At 40.2% G+C, this 7,729-nt stretch overlaps 1 pseudogene; it reads left to right on the forward strand.

The window, feature by feature from the left end:
* Nucleotides 1-959: 959 nt before the first annotated feature.
* Nucleotides 960-2,614, forward strand: LOC104871437 (annotated as a pseudogene).
* Nucleotides 2,615-7,729: the final 5,115 nt, after the last annotated feature.

The raw sequence follows: 7,729 nt of genomic DNA on the forward strand, positions 1-7,729 counted from the left end.
TTCCACTGACTGGTAGCACCCAGAGGCTCTCTAATATGGGCAGGACGTGGGATGTGCTTCTTGGGTGCTCAGGCTTCCCTCTGTTCACTCCCTCTATTTCTTTTGTATAAAAAGAGGATAAGCTGTGAACACATGTTGCTCAAGTCTCATATTAAATCAAAACAGAATTTGACTTTGGCACCGACAGTTTCCATACTTTGCTTCTCCATAGTGTGGCAAACCATTTGCTTTAACCAAACTTAGCATGCAGTAAACATAACATCAATCCTTGTACTTGCCTGTGATTTCAAACACTTTTTCTTTTCTGTTTTGCAGGTAATCCTATTACTATCATGTACAAATACCCACACAGAATCATACATCTTTGCTTTACTTTTAGGAAGTGTGTAATTTAAAATGCTGGGTTAATATGGTATAGCCAACAGATGATTTTAGACAATCAGTTTAAAATTTTTTAAAAATAAAATGTTGAGTTTCAAGAGTCAGGTAACGAGAAAAATCAAGTGAAATCTTAGGTACTATACATCTAAGAGAGTCACAGAACCAGAATTTTCCAGAGATGTGTCTGTATTTATTTATTGTGAAATAAAGTTTTTAATTTTATGTCATAGAAATATAATAATATTTATTTAACACCTAGTATCTGCCAAACATTGTTCATATACTTTACTTTGTATTGTTTCATTTAAATCTCATAAAACCCCATAAGGTAGTACTGCTATTATCTCCATGCTACAAGGAGGAACAGAGAAACTGAGTAACTTACTCAAGTTACAAAGGAGGAGGTATGGAGCCAGGATTTGTACCTGGATTTGTACGAGGCGATAAAAGACTAACAACATGAGCTTCAAATAAACTTTATTGTCTGGGGGTTATGGCTGAGGGTTCTGCCGCATTGGGAGCCTTAGGAGCCCTTGGTCCCGTGGCAGGGGCCGCGGGGGGCCGCAGAGGCATGGAGGGTGGCTACAAGCCTCCCGCGCTGCCGTGATGCTGCGCTTCCAAGGAAGGCTGTGATGACCAAGGCTGACAGAGCCATTCAGCGCTTCCTGAGGGCTGGGGCGGCTGTCAGATATAAATTCATGAAGAGCTGGGAGTTATAGGTAGAATCGCTGCAGCCCTTGCAGTAGGAATCTGTTATTTGGGGTCCCATTACAGAAAGGAAGAAACTCAGAAAATGGCTTGTGCCAGGCCTCGTTAACTTAGGGAACACCAGCTTCATGAACTCCTTGCTGCAGGACTTGTCTGCCTGGCCTGCCTTCATCAGGTGCCAGAGGAGTTCACCACTCAGTACACCAGGGACCAGAAGGAGACCCTGCCACACCAGCACTTGTCCTTGACACTGCTGCATCTCCTGAAAGCTTTGTCCTGCCAAGAAGTGACTGAGGATGAGGTCTGAGATGCAAGCTGCTTGCTGGATGTCTTGAGGATGTACAGATGTCAGGTCTCTTCCTTTGAAGAGCAGGATGCTATGAATTATTCCACATCATTACCTCATCCCTGGAAGAGGAGCGAGACTATCAACCATGGGTCATACATTTGTTCAATGTCCATTCCCTGGAGCAAGTCAGAAAAAACTCCCAAACAAATAACCTGCTGCACAAGAGGGTCTCCTCAACCTACGTCCAATCACTGGAAGTCTCAACATCCATTTAATGGAAGACTTACTAGAAACCTGGTCTGCAATCCCTTTGAACACCAGAGTCCTGTTCGATTTGATACCTTTCATAGCTTTTCACTAAGTATTCCAGTGGTCACTTAGGGTCATCCATTGACCTTGGACCACTGTCTTCACCACTTCATCTCATTGGAGCCCATATGGGATGTTGTATGTGACAAGTGTACAAAGACTTAAACAAAATGAACATTGAACAGGGAAAAAGTGGAACACCGGAGGACCACGTTTGTTAAACAGTTAAAACCAGGGAAGCTCCCTCAGTGTCTGTGCATCCACCTCCAGCGGCTGAGCTGGTCCGGCTACAGCATGCCTCTGAAGTGGCACGAGTGTGTGCAGTTCAATGAGTTCCTGATAATGGACATCTACAGGCACTGTCTCCTGGGACACAAACCCAGTCGGCACAACCCTAAACTGAGTGAGAACCCAGGGCCTGTGCTCAAACTGCAGGATGGGCTGTCAGCTCCCAAACCAATTTTGAATCAGCCAGGGGCCCCGAAGACGCAACCTTTCATGAATGGCACCTGTCCTGACACCCACAATGCCCTTCCCTCTCCCAGCTGTTCCTGACTACAGCTCCTGCACATACCTCTTTTCACTGATGGCTGTTGTCATCCACCATGGAGACATGCACTCTGGATACTTTGTCATGTATCGATGGCCCCAACCTTCAACCAAGATCCCTCTCTCCACCAGAAACCAGTGGCTGTGGATTTCAGATGACACTGTTCAAAAAGCCAGCCTGCAGGAGGTTCGTCCTCCAGGGTGAACCTGCTGTTCTACAAGCGCGTTCTCTCCAGAGTAAAGCACCAAGGCAAGAGTACAAGTGTGAGGCATGACTGGCTGGCCTCAGACCTGGATCTGATAGAGCTGTCCACATTGTCCAGGACAAAAGCAGCCATACTGTGTACATGTGCATGCATGTGCAAGCATCCCCACTAGAAGACCCTATGCCCTTCCAGTGTGTCCTAAGAGCAGGGTTCATAGAGGAGCCAGCCCCACACAGCTCCACCAGCATACACTGGAAGGTGTCATCATGTTAAGAAAGCATTCATTGTGTCTAGAGCATCTTTTTACTCACCCAGCACAGGTAATTAAAAGAAATCACACTCCCGAAGCCACCTTTTCTATATTGCAACATGTTAGGTGTTCTCAGAGGGGAGGTGTCTTTGTTGAATCCTCTTGCCTTTCAGCATAGATCTTATTTTTAATAAGTAGACCCATAAAAATTGTTGAAAAGAATTAACTAAATTGTTAAAGGCAACAATTTAAGAAGAAAAAGTGCTTTTTCCTTTCAATTGCTTTTGTAGCAATCCATTCTATGAAATAGACATTGTCTAAGAGTAATATAAACATTTTTGAAAATCTCTATTCCTTCCAGGTTACTCAGAGGATATCAAAAGAACAGTTAAAAGATGCCTAAAGGACACTTCCCTCCAACTTTTGTATGCCTTTTCTAATCTTTCCATTTTTTTGATGTAGTAAAGTCTCATCTGGAAAAAAACAACTTATTGTCTTCTGGGGCTTTTAAATACAGCAAAGCTAAATATCACTTTTATATTATGCAATGTATTTTAATGTAACTTTAAAATCTCTTTTTAATAATTTTATATTCAATAAGAACAATCACCAATACTTATTTAATACTTAAATATCTCTTACATTTGACAAGCCAAAATCTTGAAAATATTTAGCTATTTATACATTTAACTGATCAAATTCTCTTATACTCTTCAAGTGCAATGCAGTCATACTTTAGTCAGTATAAAGGTTGGTATAAAAAAAATCTTTATCTAAAGTAGTTTTATAAATATAATAAACCAGATCTTTAAATTTGGAAGCTCAAATTCCCTAAAGCCTAAAATACAAACAGAATCTACAAAACTAATAAAATTACATGCCATGATTAAACTTGTTTTTAAGTTTAATATATGAGTATTATCCACTTAAAGTCAGTTCAGTGGTGACCTATAATCCCAGGACTCTGCAGGGTTGAGGCAGGAAGATCTCAAGTTTATGCCCAGCCTGAGCAATTTAGAGACTTAGAGAGATCCTGTCTCAAAATAAAAAATAAAAAGGGAGAGGACTGAGGATGTACTTCAGAGCAAAAGCCTTGAGTTCAATCTCCAGTACCTCTACAAAAAAGAGGAAAAAAGAGAAAATATAGCCCATTAGGAACATACCCAGGCTTTTTGTTGCATTGCTGTAGAGCCTAAGTGCTGCTTCTAAAACTAACCCAGTAAGTATTGGAGTCACGAGCCAGGTTAGAACTTAGTCTCACATCTCCACATTTCCTGAGCTTTCAAAACCTATGTCCTTCAAACTTAAATAACCACAGGTTTCCATTTCTAATGATCATGTGGTTTTTCCCAAAATAAGCATATCTTAAAATATTGGGGGCTTTCCAGACCTACAAGTTTTAATTCCCTTTTGGTTAACTACAGACTGTTTCATTAAGTCCTGGGTAATAGTGAAAATTTTAATGTATTACTATACTCAGATTTCTATTTCTCCTATTTATTTTCATCTATCTCATCAAGGCTTATATTTTCCTTTTCCTGACAGCCCCCAAACCTTCCTTTGCTTTCTGTAGCATCTGTACCTCTAACAAAGAGTTTCCAGCTATACTATTTCCCACAGTAAAGTGTCATTGCAACAGTCCACTTTCATTCCGAGAAGTGTTCTGTGGTGTGAGGCTGTGCCTCCAGGAAGCACAGAACTCAGTTGTCCTGTTCCAAGTTCCACACACAGCCCAGCATAAAGCATTTCCCTATGATAATATGGGCAGAGCATAAAAATTCCAAGAAACATTCAAAAGACCATGATGTGATGCAAAAGTACCTGGCCCTTGACCTGTGGCTAATAAATAACAGTAGGCCATTTTCTGGAGGCACAACCATTTAAAGTTAATTGTTTGAAACTGGCTCTCTTCAAAGTGTCCCCCAGTTACCTCTGGGTTTCTCAAGAGTATTCTAATCTGCTGGAGAATGCACCACTCTATTTGGCTTCTTTTTTTCCCCCATCATCTCAGTGATAAGGGCCTCAGTGATTGACATTTTCTCAAGACTCATAGAATATTCCCTACCACTGTTCCAACCTCCAGAAAAGACACCAGTTTCTTCCTGGCCACTACCTAATTGCCCATATTTATGTAGAAAATAACTCATCATTTTTTTACATCTGCTTTTAGAGATGGAAGCTAGAAATCATAGGAGTCCAACCTCCAGAATATTGCCTATTTTCATGATTGGGAAACAGCTCAGCTCTACCTCCAAGAATGTTCCAAATATTTCCACAATTTATATTCCTGGACAAACAAACAAATTCAAAGAAGAGAACAAAGATTTCCCCTTTGCCCTAACATAAGATGCCCTCACCCTATAAGCCCTCATTTTATGCTATAGGACTGACCACATTCCCAGCAATCCATTCCATTCAAGTGCATGTGAGGCCACTTAGAGACAGGCTTTTTGAGAAAAACAAATGTTTATTCCAGTCCAGGCATGAACAGAGACTGAAACTGGGGGCAGACTTCAGCAGCTAGCGGGAAAAGCCAAATCTATTACATCCATGTGTGTATGGGCTGACATCAAGAGAGTGAGATATCAGCAGCTAGCTGGGCAGGGAAGTAGGCTTAAACAGAGCTTGAAAAGGTGACTGTGATCATAGGGAATGTTTATGACTGAGGGGCTAAGGAAGGACGTCATCACAAGTGTAAAGATAATCACTTGACTTCTCAGCATCAAAGATACTATTCTCCGTCCTGAATTTTCTGTATGGCCATCTGTCCTGTTTACTGAGAATAGCCTGTTGCTTGCTGAGAGTGGCCTGTTTGCTTGCAAAAAGTCTCATTTAGGCCAGGCATGACAGGTTTCTTAGGTCACAGGCTTCAAAATACATCAAAAGCACCATTGTCCACCATCAGCACATTTGCCACATTCCATATATTCCTACGTCTACACCACAACATCAGGGTTACCTATACCAAGCTTTCCCGCAAGAGGCTTCCCCAGGAATCTCCCCCAACAAAAAATCAGAATTTCAGCCATAAGTATATCTCCTATACTTTTGGAAGGCTCCACTGCTGGTACCCAGAGGATGAGAATGCATATACAACTATGTACTACCTCTGAAAGAGGTAAATAAGTAAATAAGCACTGACCTATATTCAAATGAAGAAAATAAAAACTGCTTTCCAATATGTAATTCCCAAAGTACTTATTAAAACACTGACTTTTGGTACACTATGTAAGCCCCAGAGATTCGGAGAATCTTTTGTGGCAAGGCCCAGGCAATCTATATTTTAAACAAGTCCCTTTGTAATTTTTCTATTCACTCAGATAAATGTTGGATATCTCCATTCCTGTGTCATTGCTCTGCATTAAGGGATTTTTCTCCCAAGAACAATAGAAAAAAGTTAATTTGCTCTGGAGTGAAGCTTTTATCAAAATAAAAGAACAGTCTGTCCTAGAATATTTTTTTTTGTCTCCATAGTTAGAAAGTAAAGAGTTAACAAATATAAAATACTGTACCAAGTCTTTGCAACTGTCACATCAATTGAAAACTGACATTTGGTTAAGAGCACCTTATTATCCTACAGCACCCCATTTCTTGAACTTAAAACTTTCTCCAGTCACATATGGTCTAACAGCGCGAAAAATGCATGCTGGACAGAGTCCAACGTTGATAATGTGAAATGTTGATCCTATTAATGTCCAGGACAGACATTGGCCTCTACACTGAAGGGTGACAGAAAATCTTGAACTATGATACTATTTCTAACTCACCAGAAACATTCTCAAATTTTTCTCCACAAACAGCAAAAATATTTTCTGAGTAAAGGCCCTCATTCACTGCCTTCTTGATACCATCACTGCCTAGGAGTCTGGATTTCTTCTCAATTATGGGCACAGTGGTGATGACATATAGGGTTTTCTGCCTAGTCTTTTTTCTTTGGGGACCATTCCCTCACCTTGGAGTATTTCCCAGAAGTCAAACGTGTGTTATAGAATTATGTCACTCTGGAAACGGTTGGACTGGGGGCAACTGAGTCTACCTGGGTCAGCTTGATCTCTGCACTGGAAATTTGGAATTAGAAGAGAAAGAATGTCTAAGTAGTTGAATCTCAAATATGTGAATTTGGGAGCTATAGGTTAGCCATGAATTGCTTATTCTATACAGGTTGGAAGCCAAGGACTCATAGACAAGTGAAACAGATTCTCAGAGAAGAGAGAGAAAATATTTCTTGTGTTCTTACAGCAGCTGCATTATTTACTGTGTTCTATGGGTCATCCCTGAGTCTCATAATAAATTTGAAAGAGTTAGAGTATCAGACAACTCAGAGGGGTTTTTGTTACTTGCAGCTAAACTGTTCTACGTCAAAAGGCACAATCAGCAGCATGCTTACTTGCCTTGATTCCACTCTGCCTTAGGCTAACATCCAGGCAGGCGTGGTGTCACTGAGCTATATCCCTGGCCCAGGCCTTGATCCAAACAGCAGGAAGTCCAATCCACATTATTTTTTAACATCTCTTTATTCAACCCTTCCTCTCTATTTCCACTACCACATGTTAGTTCAGGTGCACAACTTCAAGTCATATAGACCTGAGTTCAAATCTCATCCTTGTTACTAATTGTCTGACTCTGTGTAAGTTACTGAACTTTCCTAAAATGGTACTTGAGTGATGGTACTTGCCTCATAAGATTGCTCTAAGGATTGGATGAGGTTACATGCAACCAAATGTAAGGCCTATAGTAGTCAACAAATGTAACTATTATCATGCCATAACTGCTTTCATTTGTATTATATTATTATTAAAAGAAGAATTTTCAATTACTTAAGAGAATCCATATTAAATGCTAATACACCTAACTTTATTTCTTTTAGGGATCTATATTTTATTGATTGGGATAATATATATAAAGGATTTTTGCTTTAGTAGAGTATATCTAACTTTAGTTTAATTCAGTTCAGGTCTTTACAAGGTAGGAAAATATTAATATTTATAGTCTGTCTGATATACCAGGTACTCCAATAAGCATTTTACATACATTTTG

This window comes from Fukomys damarensis, unplaced genomic scaffold (genome assembly GCF_012274545.1).
Source record: "Fukomys damarensis isolate Sample0158 unplaced genomic scaffold, DMR_v1.0_HiC HiC_scaffold_1, whole genome shotgun sequence".
Taxonomy (NCBI): Eukaryota; Metazoa; Chordata; class Mammalia; order Rodentia; family Bathyergidae; genus Fukomys; species Fukomys damarensis.